Source organism: Palaemon carinicauda, chromosome 10, assembly GCF_036898095.1.
Source record: "Palaemon carinicauda isolate YSFRI2023 chromosome 10, ASM3689809v2, whole genome shotgun sequence".
Lineage (NCBI taxonomy): Eukaryota > Metazoa > Arthropoda > Malacostraca > Decapoda > Palaemonidae > Palaemon > Palaemon carinicauda.
Window position 1 is genome coordinate 40,908,140 of NC_090734.1, and position 20,000 is coordinate 40,928,139.

Consider the following 20,000-nt stretch of genomic DNA (forward strand, 5'->3'; position numbering starts at 1 on the left):
TCCATATAACCTTATCACATTCCACATTGCTTCCCTATCAACTCTATCATACGCTTTCTCCAGATCCATAAACGCAACATACACCACCTTACCTTTTGCTAAATATTTCTCGCATATCTGCCTAACTGTAAAATTTTTATTCATACAACCCCTACCTCTTCTAAAACCACCCTGTACTTCTAAGATTGCATTTTCTGTTTTATCCTTAATCCTAGTAATCATTACTCTACCATACACTTTTCCAACTACACTCAACAAACTAATACCTCTTGAATTACAACACTCATGCACCTCTCCCTTACCCTTATATAGTGGTACAATACATGCACAAACCCAATCTACTGGTACCATTGACAACATAAAACACATAATAAACAATCTCACTAACCATTCAAGTACAGTCACACCCCCTTCCTTCAACATCTCAGCTCTCACAACATCCATACCAAATGCTTTTCCTACTCTCGTTTCATCTAGTGCTCTCCTCACTTCATCTATTGTAATCTCTCTCTCATTCTCATCTCCCATTACCTGCACCTCCCATTACCTGCACCTCAACACCTGCAATAGCAATTATATCTGCCTCCCTATTATCCTCAACATTCAGTAAACTTTCAAAATATTCCGCCCACCTTTTCCTTGCCTCCTCTCCTTTTAACAACCTTCCATTTCCATCTTTCACTGTCTCTTCAATTCTTGAGCCAGCCTTCCTTACTCTCTTCACTTCTTTCCAAAACTACTTCTTATTCTCTTCATATGACTGACCCAATCCCTGACCCCACCTCAGGTCAGCTGCCCTCTTTGCCTCACGTACCTTGCGCTTTACTTCCACATTTTTCTCTCTATATTTTTCATACTTCTCTATACTATTACTCTGTAGCCATTCTTCAAAAGCCCTCTTTTTCTCTTCCACTTTTACCTCACTCCTTCATTCCACCATTCACTGACCTTCCTCATGCTGCCTCCAACAACCTTCTTGCCACACACATCACTTGCAATCCCACCAAAATTTTCTTTTACTAACCTTCACTCCTACTCTAAATTACCAGTTTCTCTTACTCTTACTTCGTCATATGCCATTTTCAACCTTTCCTGGTATTTACTTTTTACCCCGAGTTTTATTAGCTCTTCAACCCTCACTAGCTCCCTTTTACATCCACCTACTCTATTCCCCCACTCTTTTGCTACAACTAATTTTCCTTCCTCCAAAAAATGATCAGACATACCGTTAGCCATACCCCTAAACACATGCACGTCTTTCAATCTTCCAAACATTCTTTTACTTAACACATAATCCATTAATGCCCTTTCTACTACTCTTCCATTTTCCACTCTTACCCATGTATACTGGTTTTTATCTTTCTTTTTGAAAAAGCTAGCACTTATTACCATCTCTTGTTCAACACACATATCTACCAGTCTCTCATCACTCTCATTTTCACCTGGTATGCTTACTTCCCCAATGACACCTTCTACCTCTCCAGCGCCCACTCTAGCATTTAAGTCACTCATGACAACTACATAATTCCTTCTACCCAGTCCTTCTACACACCTAGTTAATTCATTCCAGAACTCATTCCGCTCTTCTTCACTTTTCTCACTACCTGGCCCATACGCACTGACAAACGCCCAACATTCCCTACCCAACCTAAACCTTACCCACATTAACCTAGATGATATCTCCTTCCATTCCACTACTTTACCTGTCATCCATTCACTCAGCAATAAAGCCACACCCTCTCTCGCTCTTCCCCTTTCAATCCCAGACACTCTACCAGACATTTCACCAAACATCACTTCACCCTTTCCTTTCACCTTTGTCTCACACAAGGCCAATACATCCATCCTTCTATTCCTAAACATACTTCATATCTCACATCTTTTACTCTCTATCGTATTACATCCACGCACATTCAGACAGTGCAGGGAGCAGTCACTCTCCCCCCAGCTCCATCTTTTTGTTGACGTCTCGCAGGATTATATACAGGAGAGGGGGTTCCCAGATCCCTCGTCCCGTCCCTTTTAGTCGCCTCTTACGACACACAGGGATAACGTTGGCGCTATTCTAATTGTTTTTATGCCCCCGCGGCCACAGGGGGCATATATATATATATATATATATATATATATATATATATATATATATATATATATATATATATATATATACTTAATGCACATATATAAATTATAATAAATATATATATATATATATATATATATATATTTATTTATTTATATATATATATATATATATATATATATATATATATATTTATGTATATAAATACATACATGTGTAAATATATAAGTATATACTGTAGACACTCATATGCACGGGTATATACACATGATTATATACAAATTTATATATATACATAAATATATATATATATATATATATATATATATATATATAATATATATATATGCATATGTATATATAAACACATACATATATATACATACATATATATACATACATATATATATACATACACAAATATACCTATACATATATATACCTATACACATATATACACACAATATATATATATATATATATACATATACAACATAGATATATACAAAGATATATACATATACATAGATATATACAAAGATATATACATATACATATATATACTTATATATACATATACATATATATACTTATATATACATATACATATATATATACTTATATATACATATACATATATATATACTTATATATACATATACATATATATATACTTATATATACATATACATATATATACTTATATATACATATACATATATATACTTATATATACATATACATATATATACTTACATATACATATACATATATATACTTACATATACATATACATATATATACTTATATATACATATACATATATATACTTATATATACATATACATATATATATACTTATATATACATATACATATATATATATATACTTATATATACATATACATATATACTTATATATACATATACATATATATATATATACTTATATATACATATACATATATATATATACTTATATATACATATACATATATATACTTATATATACATATACATATATATACTTATATATATATATATATATATATATATATATATATATATATATATATATATATATATAAATAAACACATATATTATATAAATATATATATATATATATATATTATATATATAAATAAATAAATATAAATATATATATATATATATATATATATATATATATATATATATATATATATATATATATATATATATATATATATACAGACAGTATATATACAGTACATGTTAAATATATGTGTATGTACATTAACATAATATATGCATATGGCTTTACATAAACTTCTGTATATAATGTAGGTGTATATATATATATATATATATATATATATATATATATATATATATATATATATATACATATAATTTAATATATATATATAATTTATTTATTATATATATATAATTTAATATATATATATATATGACTTTATATATATATATATATATATATATATATATATATATATATATATATAATTTAATATATATACATATATATATATATGTATATATATACGTACATACATACATACATACATACATACTTTTATTATATATATATATATATATATATATATATATATATATATATATACATATATACATATATATATATATATATATGTGTGTGTGTGTGTGATATTCATTCATTCTTAATCATAGCCTCAACCTCATTAAATCTAATACAATTCAATGGAACTTACCAGCCTTAAACGATAAGATAAATTTTCACTTAGCATTTATCCCTATTGAATTACATAACAACATTAGTGTCACACTCGGCTAAACTACCCTACTATAGAGCATCACATCAACTTCCAATATGATTCCATAGACTATGAAATAAATCTCCCTTTATTCCAAAAGGGAAGATTTACCTAAGAAAAGGAAGACTTCCATGATCTTCAAGACGATTTAGGATGATTTTTGAAGATTTATCTTTCAATGGGTTTTTTTTTTATTTCCTAGTTTGTTCTTTTTCGCATTTTTCTCATTTTTTGAAAATATTTATGTACTGGTAGAATTATTTTCCAATAGGAGTTTTTTTTTATTATATTTTCTAGTTTGTTCGTTTTGTTTTTAAATAGTTATGTACTTTGGTACACCATGGTCCTCTGCCAGTAGCTCCATACAGATATAAATATTTATGTCTTGAAATAACAATTTTCTTCTACATCACAACTTTACTTAGTAGGGTAGTTTATTTCGTCTGTTAATTCGCAACACTTTGAAGCAAGATTTTTTTCCCCACTTAACAACCCTTCAAAATAAGATTTTTCCAATTTTTTCCATCTTTTCATCTTATGAATAATTTTTCAAGGAGAGAAATTTGATCCTGGTACATGCACGACCAAATAATTAAAAACTTTTCTTCATAAACACGTTGCTTAGCAGACATTATCGGAATCTGTCAAAGCAATATAATCGAACTTTACCCCTATCCACATTCTAGATGCTTTTCTCGACTTAAATGAATAATTTCATGTTTATGCACTGTATATTTTAATCCATTCACTTAAAACCTTACTTCATATATACAACCTTTAGCTGATCCATTTATGAGTCAATATAATCCTGATGTAATTGTGTTGTTCAAAATATTATCTAAAAACTTTTCAAAATCAATTTACAGGATTGATAACCCATTAGCATTTGTGCATGTCCTGACTTTTCCTTATATTGTAATTAGTAAGATCAACGGCACAGTTAAATCAAATGGCAGTTGTGGTCACACTATGTTATGGAGTTCAGACAGTTTCCGATAGTTTTTTTCTGCAAGTATGCATGTGTGTATACATTCACACCATCTTTAACATTCCTCCTTGAGTGTGTATGCATGTGTGTATGCATGTGTGCACATTCACGGCATATGTACATTTCTCCTCCACTATAATAGGAATCTATAAGAGGATTCCTTTGGATTTTCAATCTCCAGTTTATAAAGAAAGGGATTATCTGGTCTCGCAATCTTTCAAAACTTTGAAAAGTAAATTCCAGGTCCCACCTTCAATATAACAGGAATGTACAGGTGGTTTATTTTGGATTTTCAATTTCCAGTTTATAAAGAAAGTGATTAACTGGACTCGCAATACTTTCAATCTTTAAGTAAATTCACTTGATGGCCAATCCCAGGAGTCTTTCATTTAACCAATTTCTTACGAAAAAACAATAAAAAGTCACCACTACACAAAACTCTCGTCATTTGGATCACCACTACACAAAACTCTCGTCATTTGGATCACCACTACACAAAACTATCGTCATTTGGATCACAAGGCCGAGTCCGCACCACATACTTAGGATTATTTTTCAGCTCCTCGAGCAGTTGATATTTGTCCGCCCCTCTCCCTCCAGGGACGTGATCCTCCACCCCTCTCCCACTATGGTAAGTGGACCCTCTCTCATGGTACCTCAGATCTAAAGCACTCCCCCCTAACCCTCTGCCCCGACTCGTTTCGTGATAGACATCGATCACCGGAGTCTCCTCGACGTTTTCGTGGTAGGTGTCTTCGAACGCCACTCGTAGGGTGCTCCCGCCACTATAAGGCTCCACGCCTTGGTACCCGCCATAATGCTCACTCCCATGGGCACCGCCCTCGATGTTCCTATATCCATCATTGCTCCCTCCAACACGTAGGATACCCCCACCTCTGTACGTGTCAGGACCCCTGCTTAACTTCCTAGGAAGGGTCTCAGAATACCTAGTATTATAGTGGTATAGATTACCGTCCTCCTGGGCGCTTTCACTAGCACTAGTGGAAGGGACATGCTGGTGGAGGGCACTGCTGGAGGAAGAGGAAGATGGCGCCCTGTGGGAGCGTGGAAGGGTCGCCGAAGAGGATGCCGACTGCTGGTGGCGCAAAGGGAAGTTCGTCTTTCCCAAGCTGTTGTAGTATCCTGCAGATCCGTTGGCTATGTGCTGGAAATTCCCGTGGCGTCCTAGTAAGGCATCTGTGAGAGAGAATGGAAGTTAGGAAAAAAGAGGGTATTTTAATATACATTAGACGTTCATAGGTTATTCTTTTAGAATGGTTGCAATGCCACAAAATTCCTCTCAATAGCATACTGTAGGGAATTAGCTCGCCAAGGATAAAAATGTTGTAACTGTTTACTGGACTGGTGTTCAATCTACACAATGATTAAAAAATCATCAGAGCTTTTATTTCAGTAATCGTGTCTATAATCCAACAAACAAAATGTTATTTTAGTGTTAATTCAAAACTATTTTTGTTTTCGGCCGATTTTTATCACTGTAAACCATTTGAAAGAATTTTATACTCCAAAAGTCTTACATTGGGAACTTTCTTGGTGTTCCTTCTTTTTTTAGATGAATTATTTTATCAATGTATTGATGACACTTCCAAATGGCGACTATGTTTTCATAGGTAGTTCTTCGGTTTTTTTTTTTTTTTCTGAAAGTGAATATAGCCTACAGATTATAAAGTTCCCTTTTTTCCTGTTTTAATGCAAAATAAAAAGGAAAAAATCTGTCATTATCGACAAAAGTTGCAGCACTTTTTCTTGGAAAATTTTTGTTCTGAGAAAAAGTGCTTCTAAGTTTTATTTATTTATTTTTAAAATTAGGATTAAATAGACTTCTTGCCATGGGAGTTTAAAGTGTAATTTTCCTCATTACTTGGGATCACATAAGGACATAATATTCATATTTCATGGTTATTTACTTATTAGTGGCGAGCCTTTCCCTCCAATCCATAAAAAAAAAAAACATTATTATACATGTAGGCCACGAGGAAGACGTGACTAGCATAATATATTCTCATCTGCGCGGTTTCATGGGGTAATTATAAGCTCTTGGCTTATTTAGTTATCGTCCCAGACCATTTATGCATCTTTTGGCATAATCATAACACAAAACTTTAAATAAATAATTTCAATATATGAACGAATAAACAAAAAAATACGATGAACATAAACACAAAAACTTAATGGAAAAGTTTATTTAAGAACACCCTGTATAGTAATAGAAAACGAAAAATTGTCGCAGGTGAATTTCATAGAAAATGGTAATGATTATAAGGGATCCTAAAATGTATAGGGCAAGGCATTGTTTTTCTTTCTACCCCTAGTGGTATTGTATTTAGTATGGTAAATTTATTCTACTATCATATATTCTAATAAGGCTTTACTTATCTGGAGTGTGGAGCTTTAATTTTTCTAGCCTACAAAGTGTCCTTTATGTATTTTTGCCTCCGCAAAAATTGAAGGTTTTGTAAAGGATAATCTATATATTCACTTCTGCCCGTTTGCGGACTCTAAACAAAACTTACAATATAGATTTTGACCAAACTTGGTATTCATGTTAAGTATGATCTAAGGATGAAATCTAACATTCTGGGTAATTAGTTTAATTATCTTTTTTAGGTTTGTTAGTTGTGAGAAACACCAAAAAAACATTACTAATTTTGGTCAAACTATTGTTGAGTGTGACCCAAGGATGAATTTGTAACATGTTTTGATGAAGGGCATCAAAGTACAAGTACGCAGCAGTACTTTGAAAATAATCCCAATGTTAAAAACTGCTGAACTAATTTCACTGAAACTTCGACATGTAGGGTATGGCCCTAGGAAAAAATAATAGTTTTAATGGGTCGCATTTCGCTCCTTTTTCTGTACAATGCAGATATGCAAAAACAAAGGGGACCATGAATTACTGGAATCCCCCGGATTTACTGGAATCCCCAGGGTAAATACTGGAATCCCCTTGAAAATTACCGAAATCCCCTACAATATCACTGCAAACCCTTAGAAATCGATAAATAATGTGTGTTTTTATGAATTCACATTATTTTTTTAGTGAATTAGTTAAACAAAATGTGTATATTAAAGCATTTTTCTATATACCCTTTACACAATATATAAAATGGTACAGAACCTAACAAACCCACCTAACCTAACATAGTAGTTCCCAGGTCACAGCCCCTAGGCGGGGGCAAGACCCCGGAACCCCTTCCCAGGTCACAAACCTTCCCAGGTCACAAACCTTCCCAGGTCACAACCCCTAGCCGGTGGCAAGACTCCAGAACCCCTTCCCAGGTCACAACCCCGAGCCGGACCCCCTTCCCGGGTCACAACCCCTAGCCGGACCCCCTTCCCGGGTCACAACCCCTAGCCGGACCCCCTTCCCAGGTCACAACCCCTAGCCGGACCCCCTTCCCAGGTCACAACCCCTAGCCAAGGTTCTACCTGAAAATATATAAAAAATATAAATGATCAAAACATAAATATAACGTATTTTAATAAAAAACATGATTTCTAATGGTTTGCAGTGATAGTGTAGGGGATTTCGGTAATTTTCAAGGGAATTCCAGTAATTCGAGGTACCGAAAAACCAAACAAGTGCCATATCCATCCTGCACTTCTATTCTGCAGTACAATGGTTATCCTTTCTCCATATGCTGGACTTTCCATCATTGTACACTTTTCTACGCCTTACGCAGATATCATTGGCGTCAGCCTTCACGCCATCTTAAGATAACTAAACGCTATTCATTAAGATATCACATTCCACCCATGTGACAAAATCCCCATGAAACAACTATATCAATTTTGACCTAAGGTAAAATGTTTGCCACATCTTTGAGATGTGTAAATTTTCTCCCAATTTTTCTCTCGTTCACATCAAACATCTGCACTTCACACCTTGCACCTCCATAAAGTAGATTTTACTTCATATTATTCACACCAAACTTTCACTTTTATCACCACATTTTCCATCATTAGGCAGAGATTCTCTTATCCTGATTTTCCTTATGTAAATCACTTTCTTACTTATTTTACCATAATTTCAAGTAACTTTCTGAATGAATCATTACCATTCTTCCTCTATTAATACTAGCATTCACTACTCCAAATCTAGTATCATTTGTCCTTTTAAAGTCTTTCTATGCCAGTTTATACCCAGAAATTTACTTAGCTCGTCAATCCTTAGTTTTCTTTTCCTTCTAATTCCCACTTTTGTTATCCTTAATATCCATCTATCATCTCTTATTGACAAATGCCTTTTAGCTCTTCCACCAGTCAACATTGTATCACAATCCCTTCTCATTTTAGTACAAACTTGTTTATTTTGCCTTTCAGGGTTTTACTTCAACTTGTTCTTCAGGTATAATCCGAATGAGTTGTTGAACTAGTACCTATTGTTGTTTGCATGATTTATACCTGCAAGCCTGTAGAAGTGTTCCGAATTGAAGAACGGAGTTTTGCTTGATTATGACACTTTTTATTCTTCAATGCATATTACAAAAAAAAAGTCCCACTGTAGGACAGGCTAACTTTTATCCACAAACCAGCCATTCTTTCAGCTACAAAATCTACCATAGGTATTAGTTGCATGATAAAAAAAAAACCTGTTCTTGGTAAAATATATATATATATATATATATATATATATATATATATATATATATATATATATATATATATATATATATATATATATATATATATAATGTTTAAGCTGCTAACTACTCTTTCACCATCAATCCTTTTCATAGTTCGTCAATCCTTTTCATAATTTACCTTGTAAACACCTTTCAAAGATCTGTCACTTAATTGTGTTAAAGACATTGAATAAACCAAAGAAATATCAAATGTATCTTATAGAGAGTAGTAAATAAAATAAAGAATTGCCATGCACAAAAAAAAAAAATGAAATAAATAAATAAAGTAAAATAAAATAAAAAATAGGAAAAAGTTATGATTAGCAAGTAGTTTTCAATAGAAATGTATATGAAATAAAATACTACAGTAAAACAATTAAATTTAAATCAAAACTACTGTAGATAAAAACTCACAAAATTCCTAAGTTGTATGCCTGTAAACAGATAAAAATAAACTCCAAAAACCCTTGCCTTTAGAGGAAGTGACGTCAGCGGAAGACGCCTCGCCTTCGTCGATGTTATCCATGGCATCTTTGGTTCCGTTCTCTACAACAACAACTACTTTCTTCTTAGGCTTGACCTTTGGAACGTCTACCTCCTCCTTGGCAGGACAAGGCTTCGAGTTGGGTCCTCTGAACGCAGAGGCTCCAAAGGAACGCTGGTTGGGTTAGTACTCTGAGCTAAGGACTGACTGGAGGAGGTGTTGTTCACTAAGTTCTTACGCCAACGCATAACTGCCACCAGGATGACGATGGGAGTAAGGAACACACCCACGATGCTCAGGAAGATGATGATCAGCGTTGAGTAGAACAAGGATTTGTTCTCTCCTGCAAAAGAGAATAAAAACAGCTTATAATGCACAGTGGGAAAAAAGATTGTAATGTACAGTTGCCTTCATTAATTCCGATACACTTACGTCTCCTTGGTTTTGCGTGAAGTGTAACTCAATTAATGAAGCCAACTATACAGTAAGACAATAGCTTGGAATGCACAGTGGGGGAAAAATAGTTATTCACAGTAGGGGAAAAAAAGTTATTCACAGTGGGGAAAAATGGCTTGGAAAGTGCAGTGGGGAAAAATGGCTTGGAAAGTGCAGTGGGGAAAAATAGCTTGGAAAGCGCAGTGGGGAAAAATAGCTTGGAAAGCGCAGTGGGGGAAAAAATAGCTTGGAAAGCGCAGTGGGGGAAAAAATAGCTTGGAAAGCGCAGTGGGGGAAAAAATAGCTTGGAAAGCGCAGTGGGGGAAAAAATAGCTTGGAAAGCGCAGTGGGGGAAAAAATAGCTTGGAAAGCGCAGTGGGGAAAAAAATAGCTTGGAAAGCGCAGTGGGGAAAAAATAGCTTGGAAAGCGCGGTGGGGAAAAAATAGCTTGGAAAGCGCAGTGGAGAAAAAATAGCTTGGAAAGCACAGTGGAGAAAAAATAGCTTGGAAAGCACAGTGGAGAAAAAATAGCTTGGAAAGCACAGTGGAGAAAAAATAGCTTGGAAAGCACAGTGGAGAAAAAATAGCTTGGAAAGCACAGTGGAGAAAAAATAGCTTGGAAAGCACAGTGGAGAAAAAATAGCTTTAAAAGCACAGTGGAGAAAAAATAGCTTGGAAAGCACAGTGGAGAAAAAATAGCTTGGAAAGCACAGTGGAGAAAAAATAGCTTTAAAAGCACAGTGGAGAAAAAATAGCTTTAAAAGCACAGTGGAGAAAAAAAAAGCTTTAAAAGCATAGTGGAGAAAAAATAGCTTGGAAAGCACAGTGGAGAAAAAATAGCTTGGAAAGCACAGTGGAGAAAAAATAGCTTTAAAAGCACAGTGGAGAAAAAATAGCTTTAAAAGCACAGTGGAGAAAAAAAAAGCTTTAAAAGCACAGTGGAGAAAAAATAGCTTTAAAAGCACAGTGGAGAAAAAATAGCTTGGAAAGCACAGTGGAGAAAAAATAGCTTGGAAAGCACAGTGGAGAAAAAATAGCTTTAAAAGCACAGTGGAGAAAAAATAGCTTGGAAAGCACAGTGGAGAAAAAATAGCTTGGAAAGCACAGTAGAGAAAAAATAGCTTTAAAAGCACAGTGGAGAAAAAATAGCTTTAAAAGCACAGTGGAGAAAAAAAAAGCTTTAAAAGCACAGTGGAGAAAAAATAGCTTTAAAAGCACAGTGGAGAAAAAATAGCTTTAAAAGCACAGTGGAGAAAAAATAGCTTTAAAAGCACAGTGGAGAAAAAATAGCTTTAAAAGCACAGTGGAGAAAAAAAAAGCTTTAAAAGCACAGTGGAGAAAAAATAGCTTGGAAAGCACAGTGGAGAAAAAATAGCTTGGAAAGCACAGTGGAGAAAAAATAGCTTGGAAAGCACAGTGGAGAAAAAATAGCTTTAAAAGCACAGTGGAGAAAAAATAGCTTTAAAAGCACAGTGGAGAAAAAATAGCTTTAAAAGCACAGTGGAGAAAAAATAGCTTTAAAAGCACAGTGGAGAAAAAATAGCTTTAAAAGCACAGTGGAGAAAAAAAAAGCTTTAAAAGCACAGTGGAGAAAAAAAAAGCTTTAAAAGCACAGTGGAGAAAAAATAGCTTGGAAAGCACAGTGGAGAAAAAATAGCTTTAAAAGCACAGTGGAGAAAAAATAGCTTTAAAAGCACAGTGGAGAAAAAATAGCTTTAAAAGCACAGTGGAGAAAAAATAGCTTTAAAAGCACAGTGGAGAAAAAAAAAGCTTTAAAAGCACAGTGGAGAAAAAATAGCTTGGAAAGCACAGTGGAGAAAAAATAGCTTTAAAAGCACAGTGGAGAAAAAAAAAGCTTTAAAAGCACAGTGGAGAAAAAATAGCTTGGAAAGCACAGTGGAGAAAAAATAGCTTGGAAAGCACAGTGGAGAAAAAATAGCTTTAAAAGCACAGTGGAGAAAAAAAAAGCTTTAAAAGCACAGTGGAGAAAAAATAGCTTGGAAAGCACAGTGGAGAAAAAACAGCTTGGAAAGCACAGTGGAGAAAAAATAGCTTTAAAAGCACAGTGGAGAAAAAAAAGCTTTAAAAGCACAGTGGAGAAAAAATAGCTTGGAAAGCACAGTGGAGAAAAAATAGCTTTAAAAGCACAGTGGAGAAAAAAAAAGCTTTAAAAGCACAGTGGAGAAAAAATAGCTTTAAAAGCACAGTGGAGAAAAAATAGCTTTAAAAGCACAGTAGAGAAAAAATAGCTTTAAAAGCACAGTGGAGAAAAAAAAAGCTTTAAAAGCACAGTGGAGAAAAAATAGCTTGGAAAGCACAGTGGAGAAAAAATAGCTTTAAAAGCACAGTGGAGAAAAAAAAAGCTTTAAAAGCACAGTGGAGAAAAAATAGCTTTAAAAGCACAGTGGAGAAAAAATAGCTTTAAAAGCACAGTAGAGAAAAAATAGCTTTAAAAGCACAGTGGAGAAAAAAAAAGCTTTAAAAGCACAGTGGAGAAAAAAAAAGCTTTAAAAGCACAGTGGAGAAAAAATAGCTTGGAAAGCACAGTGGAGAAAAAATAGCTTGGAAAGCACAGTGGAGAAAAAATAGCTTTAAAAGCACAGTGGAGAAAAAATAGCTTTAAAAGCACAGTGGAGAAAAAATAGCTTTAAAAGCACAGTGGAGAAAAAAAAAAGCTTTAAAAGCACAGTGGAGAAAAAATAGCTTGGAAAGCACAGTGGAGAAAAAATAGCTTGGAAAGCACAGTGGAGAAAAAATAGCTTGGAAAGCACAGTGGAGAAAAAATAGCTTTAAAAGCACAGTGGAGAAAAAAAAAGCTTTAAAAGCACAGTGGAGAAAAAAAAAGCTTTAAAAGCACAGTGGAGAAAAAATAGCTTTAAAAGCACAGTGGAGAAAAAATAGCTTTAAAAGCACAGTGGAGAAAAAAAGCTTTAAAAGCACAGTGGAGAAAAAATAGCTTTAAAAGCACAGTGGAGAAAAAAAAAGCTTTAAAAGCACAGTGGAGAAAAAAAGCTTTAAAAGCACAGTGGAGAAAAAATAGCTTTAAAAGCACAGTGGAGAAAAAAAAAGCTTTAAAAGCACAGTGGAGAAAAAATAGCTTGGAAAGCACAGTAGAGAAAAAATAGCTTGGAAAGCACAGTGGAGAAAAAATAGCTTTAAAAGCACAGTGGAGAAAAAAAAAGCTTTAAAAGCACAGTGGAGAGAAAATAGCTTGGAAAGCACAGTGGAGAAAAAATAGCTTGGAAAGCACAGTGGAGAAAAAATAGCTTTAAAAGCACAGTGGAGAAAAAAAAAGCTTTAAAAGCACAGTGGAGAAAAAATAGCTTGGAAAGCACAGTGGAGAAAAAATAGCTTTAAAAGCACAGTGGAGAAAAAATAGCTTTAAAAGCACAGTGGAGAAAAAATAGCTTTAAAAGCACAGTGGAGAAAAAAAAAGCTTTAAAAGCACAGTGGAGAAAAAATAGCTTGGAAAGCACAGTGGAGAAAAAATAGCTTGGAAAGCACAGTGGAGAAAAAATAGCTTTAAAAGCACAGTGGAGAAAAAAAAAGCTTTAAAAGCACAGTGGAGAAAAAATAGCTTGGAAAGCACAGTGGAGAAAAAATAGCTTTAAAAGCACAGTGGAGAAAAAATAGCTTTAAAAGCACAGTGGAGAAAAAATAGCTTGGAAAGCACAGTGGAGAAAAAATAGCTTTAAAAGCACAGTGGAGAAAAAAAAAGCTTTAAAAGCACAGTGGAGAAAAAATAGCTTTAAAAGCACAGTGGAGAAAAAATAGCTTTAAAAGCACAGTAGAGAAAAAATAGCTTTAAAAGCACAGTGGAGAAAAAAAAAGCTTTAAAAGCACAGTGGAGAAAAAAAAGCTTTAAAAGCACAGTGGAGAAAAAATAGCTTGGAAAGCACAGTGGAGAAAAAATAGCTTGGAAAGCACAGTGGAGAAAAAATAGCTTTAAAAGCACAGTGGAGAAAAAATAGCTTCAAAAGCACAGTGGAGAAAAAAAAGCTTTAAAAGCACAGTGGAGAAAAAAAAAGCTTTAGAAGCACAGTGGAGAAAAAATAGCTTGGAAAGCACAGTGGAGAAAAAATAGCTTGGAAAGCACAGTGGAGAAAAAATAGCTTGGAAAGCACAGTGGAGAAAAAATAGCTTTAAAAGCACAGTGGAGAAAAAAAAAGCTTTAAAAGCACAGTGGAGAAAAAATAGCTTTAAAAGCACAGTGGAGAAAAAATAGCTTTAAAAGCACAGTAGAGAAAAAATAGCTTTAAAAGCACAGTAGAGAAAAAATAGCTTTAAAAGCACAGTGGAGAAAAAAAAAGCTTTAAAAGCACAGTGGAGAAAAAAAGCTTTAAAAGCACAGTGGAGAAAAAATAGCTTTAAAAGCACAGTGGAGAAAAAATAGCTTTAAAAGCACAGTGGAGAAAAAATAGCTTTAAAAGCACAGTGGAGAAAAAAAAAGCTTTAAAAGCACAGTGGAGAAAAAAAGCTTTAAAAGCACAGTGGAGAAAAAATAGCTTGGAAAGCACAGTGGAGAAAAAATAGCTTGGAAAGCACAGTGGAGAAAAAATAGCTTGGAAAGCACAGTGGAGAAAAAATAGCTTGGAAAGCACAGTGGAGAAAAAATAGCTTGGAAAGCACAGTGGAGAAAAAATAGCTTTAAAAGCACAGTGGAGAAAAAAAAAGCTTTAAAAGCACAGTGGAGAAAAAATAGCTTTAAAAGCACAGTGGAGAAAAAATAGCTTTAAAAGCACAGTGGAGAAAAAAAAAGCTTTAAAAGCACAGTGGAGAAAAAAAAAGCTTTAAAAGCACAGTGGAGAAAAAATAGCTTTAAAAGCACAGTGGAGAAAAAATAGCTTTAAAAGCACAGTGGAGAAAAAAAAGCTTTAAAAGCACAGTGGAGAAAAAAAAAAGCTTTAAAAGCACAGTGGAGAAAAAATAGCTTTAAAAGCACAGTGGAGAAAAAATAGCTTTAAAAGCACAGTGGAGAAAAAAAAAGCTTTAAAAGCACAGTGGAGAAAAAAAAAGCTTTAAAAGCACAGTGGAGAAAAAATAGCTTTAAAAGCACAGTGGAGAAAAAATAGCTTTAAAAGCACAGTGGAGAAAAAAAAAGCTTTAAAAGCACAGTGGAGAAAAAATAGCTTTAAAAGCACAGTGGAGGAAAAATAGCTTGGAAAGCACAGTGGAGAAAAAATAGCTTTAAAAGCACAGTGGAGAAAAAAAAGCTTTAAAAGCACAGTGGAGAAAAAATAGCTTTAAAAGCACAGTGGAGAAAAAAAAAGCTTTAAAAGCACAGTGGAGAAAAAATAGCTTTAAAAGCACAGTGGAGAAAAAAAAAGCTTTAAAAGCACAGTGGAGAAAAAAAAAGCTTTAAAAGCACAGTGGAGAAAAAATAGCTTGGAAAGCACAGTGGAGAAAAAATAGCTTTAAAAGCACAGTGGAGAAAAAAAAAGCTTTAAAAGCACAGTGGAGAAAAAAAAGCTTTAAAAGCACAGTGGAGAAAAAAAAAGCTTTAAAAGCACAGTGGAGAAAAAATAGCTTTAAAAGCACAGTGGAGAAAAAATAGCTTTAAAAGCACAGTGGAGAAAAAAAAAGCTTTAAAAGCACAGTGGAGAAAAAAAAAGCTTTAAAAGCACAGTGGAGAAAAAATAGCTTTAAAAGCACAGTGGAGAAAAAATAGCTTTAAAAGCACAGTGGAGAAAAAAAAAGCTTTAAAAGCACAGTGGAGAAAAAATAGCTTTAAAAGCACAGTGGAGAAAAAATAGCTTGGAAAGCACAGTGGAGAAAAAATAGCTTTAAAAGCACAGTGGAGAAAAAAAAAGCTTTAAAAGCACAGTGGAGAAAAAATAGCTTTAAAAGCACAGTGGAGAAAAAAAAAGCTTTAAAAGCACAGTGGAGAAAAAATAGCTTTAAAAGCACAGTGGAGAAAAAAAAAGCTTTAAAAGCACAGTGGAGAAAAAAAAAGCTTTAAAAGCACAGTGGAGAAAAAATAGCTTGGAAAGCACAGTGGAGAAAAAATAGCTTTAAAAGCACAGTGGAGAAAAAAAAAGCTTTAAAAGCACAGTGGAGAAAAAATAGCTTGGAAAGCACAGTGGAGAAAAAATAGCTTTAAAAGCACAGTGGAGAAAAAATAGCATTAAAAGCACAGTGGAGAAAAAATAGCTTTAAAAGCACAGTGGAGAAAAAAAAAGCTTTAAAAGCACAGTGGAGAAAAAATAGCTTGGAAAGCACAGTGGAGAAAAAATAGCTTGGAAAGCACAGTGGAGAAAAAATAGCTTGGAAAGCACAGTGGAGAAAAAATAGCTTTAAAAGCACAGTGGAGAAAAAAAAAGCTTTAAAAGCACAGTGGAGAAAAAATAGCTTTAAAAGCACAGTGGAGAAAAAATAGCTTTAAAAGCACAGTAGAGAAAAAATAGCTTTAAAAGCACAGTGGAGAAAAAAAAGCTTTAAAAGCACAGTGGAGAAAAAAAAAGCTTTAAAAGCACAGTGGAGAAAAAAAGCTTTAAAAGCACAGTGGAGAAAAAATAGCTTTAAAAGCACAGTGGAGAAAAAATAGCTTTAAAAGCACAGTGGAGAAAAAATAGCTTTAAAAGCACAGTGGAGAAAAAAAAAGCTTTAAAAGCACAGTGGAGAAAAAAAAAGCTTTAAAAGCACAGTGGAGAAAAAAAAAGCTTTAAAAGCACAGTGGAGAAAAAATAGCTTTAAAAGCACAGTGGAGAAAAAATAGCTTTAAAAGCACAGTGGAGAAAAAATAGCTTTAAAAGCACAGTGGAGAAAAAAAAAGCTTTAAAAGCACAGTGGAGAAAAAATAGCTTGGAAAGCACAGTGGAGAAAAAATAGCTTTAAAAGCACAGTGGAGAAAAAATAGCTTTAAAAGCACAGTGGAGAAAAAAAAAGCTTTAAAAGCACAGTGGAGAAAAAAAGCTTTAAAAGCACAGTGGAGAAAAAATAGCTTTAAAAGCACAGTGGAGAAAAAATAGCTTTAAAAGCACAGTGGAGAAAAAATAGCTTTAAAAGCACAGTGGAGAAAAAATAGCTTGGAAAGCACAGTGGAGAAAAAATAGCTTGGAAAGCACAGTGGAGAAAAAATAGCTTTAAAAGCACAGTGGAGAAAAAATAGCTTTAAAAGCACATTGGGGGAAAAATAGCTTGGAAAGCCCATTGGGGAAAAAATAGCTTTAAAAGCAAATTGGGGGAAAATAGCTTTAAAAGCAAATTGGGGGAAAATAGCTTTAAAAGCAAATTGGGGGAAAATAGCTTTGAAAGCAAATTGGGGGAAAATAGCTTTAAAAGCAAATTGGGGGAAAATAGCTTTAAAAGCACATTGAGGGAAAATAGCTTTAAAAGCACATTGGGGAAAAAATAGCTTGGAAAGCACATTGGGGAAAAAATAGCTTGGAAAGCACATTGGGGAAAAAATAGCTTGGAAAGCACATTAGGGAAAAAATAGCTTGGAAAGCACAGTGGAGAAAAAATAGATTTAAAAGCACAAGGGGGGGAAAAATAGCTTGGAAAGCACATTTGGGAAAAAATAGCTTTAAAAGCACATTAGGGGAAAAATAGCTATAAAAGCACATTGGGGAAAAAATAGCTTGGAAAGCACATTAGGGAAAAAATAACTTGGAAAGCACATTAGGGAAAAAATAACTTGGAAAGCACAGTGGGAAAAAATAGCTTGGAATGCACAGTAGGGAAAAATAAGATTTGAAAGCACAGTGGGGAAAAATAAGCTTTGAAAGCACAGTGGGGAAAAATAACCTTTGAAAGCACAGTAGGGAAAAATAAGATTTGAAAGCACAGTGGGGAAAAATAACCTTTGAAAGCACAGTGGGGAAAAATAACCTTTGAAAGCACAGTGGGGAAAAATAACCTTTGAAAGCACAGTAGGGAAAAATAAGATTTGAAAGCACAGTAGGGAAAAATAAGATTTGAAAGCACAGTGGGGAAAAATAACCTTTGAAAGCACAGTGGGGAAAAATAACCTTTGAAAGCACAGTGGGGAAAAATAAGATTTGAAAGCACAGTGGGGAAAAATAGCTTTGAAAGCACAGTGGGGAAAAATAGCTTGGAATGTAAAGTAGGGAATAATAAGATTTGAAAGCACAGTGGGGAAAAATAACCTTTGAAAGCACAGTGGGGAAAAATAACCTTTGAAAGCACAGTGGGGAAAAGTAACCTTTGAAAGCACAGGGGAGAAAATAGCTTTGAAAGCATAGTGGGGAAAAATTGCTTTGAAATCACAGGAGGGATAATTAAAGCTTTGAAAGCACAGTGGGGAAGAATAGCTTTGAAAGCACGGTGGGGAAAAACAACCTTTGAAAGCACAGTGGGGAAAAATAACCTTTGAAAGCACAGTGGGGAAAAATAACCTTTGAAAGCACAGGGGGGAAAATAGCTTTGAAAGCACAGGGGGGGGGGAATAGCTTTGAAAGCACAGGGGGGAAAATAGCTTTGAAAGCATAGTGGGGAAAAATTGCTTTGAAATCACAGGAGGGATAATTAAAGCTTTGAAAGCACAGTGGGGAAAAATAGCTTTGAAAGCAGAGTGGGGAAAAATAACCTTTGAAAGCACAGTGGGGAAAAATAGCTTTAAAAGCACAGTGTGGGGAAAAATAGCTTTAAAAGCACAGTGTGGGGAAAAATAGCTTTAAAAGCACAGTAGGGAAAAAATGCTTTGAAAGCACAGCAGGGAAAAATGCTTTGAAAGCACAGCCACAGCAGGGAAAAAAAGCTTTGAAAGCACAGCAGGGAAAAATAGCTTTGAAAGCACAGTGGGGAAAAATAGCTTTGAAAGCACAGTGGGGAAAAATAACCTTTGAAAGCACAGTGGGGAAAAATAACCTTTGAAAGCACAGTGGGGAAAAATAGCTTTGAAATCACAGGGGGGATAATTAAAGTATTGAAAGCACAGTGGGGAAAAATAGCTTTGAAAGCACAGTGGGGAAAATAACCTTTGGAAGCACAGTGGGGAAAAATAACCTTTGAAAGCACAGTGGGAAAAAATAACCTTTGAAAGCACAGTGGGGAAAAATAACCTTTGAAAGCATAGTGGGGAAAAATAACCTTTGAAAGCATAGTGGGGAAAAATAACCTTTGAAAGCACAGTGGGGAAAAATAACCTTTGAAAGCACAGTGGGGAAAAATAAAGCTTTGAAAGCACAGTGGGGACAAATAAAGCCTTGAAAGCACAGTGGGGAAAAATAAAGCCTTGAAAGCACAGTGGGGAAAAACAACCTTTGAAAGCACAGTGGGGAAAAACAACCTTTGAAAGCACAGTGGGAAAAAATAACCTTTGAAAGCACAGTGGGGAAAAATAGCTTTGAAAGCACAGGGGGAATAATTAAAGCTTCGAAAGCACAGTGGGGAATAATTAAAGCTTCGAAAGCACAGTGGGGAAAAATAGCTTTGAAAGCACAGTGGGGAAAAATAACCTTTGAAAGCACAGTGGGGAAAAATAACCTTTGAAAGCACAGTGGGGAAAAATAACCTTTGAAAGCACAGGGGGGAAAATAGCTTTGAAAGCACAGGGGGGGGGGAATAGCTTTGAAAGCACAGGGGGGAAAATAGCTTTGAAAGCAT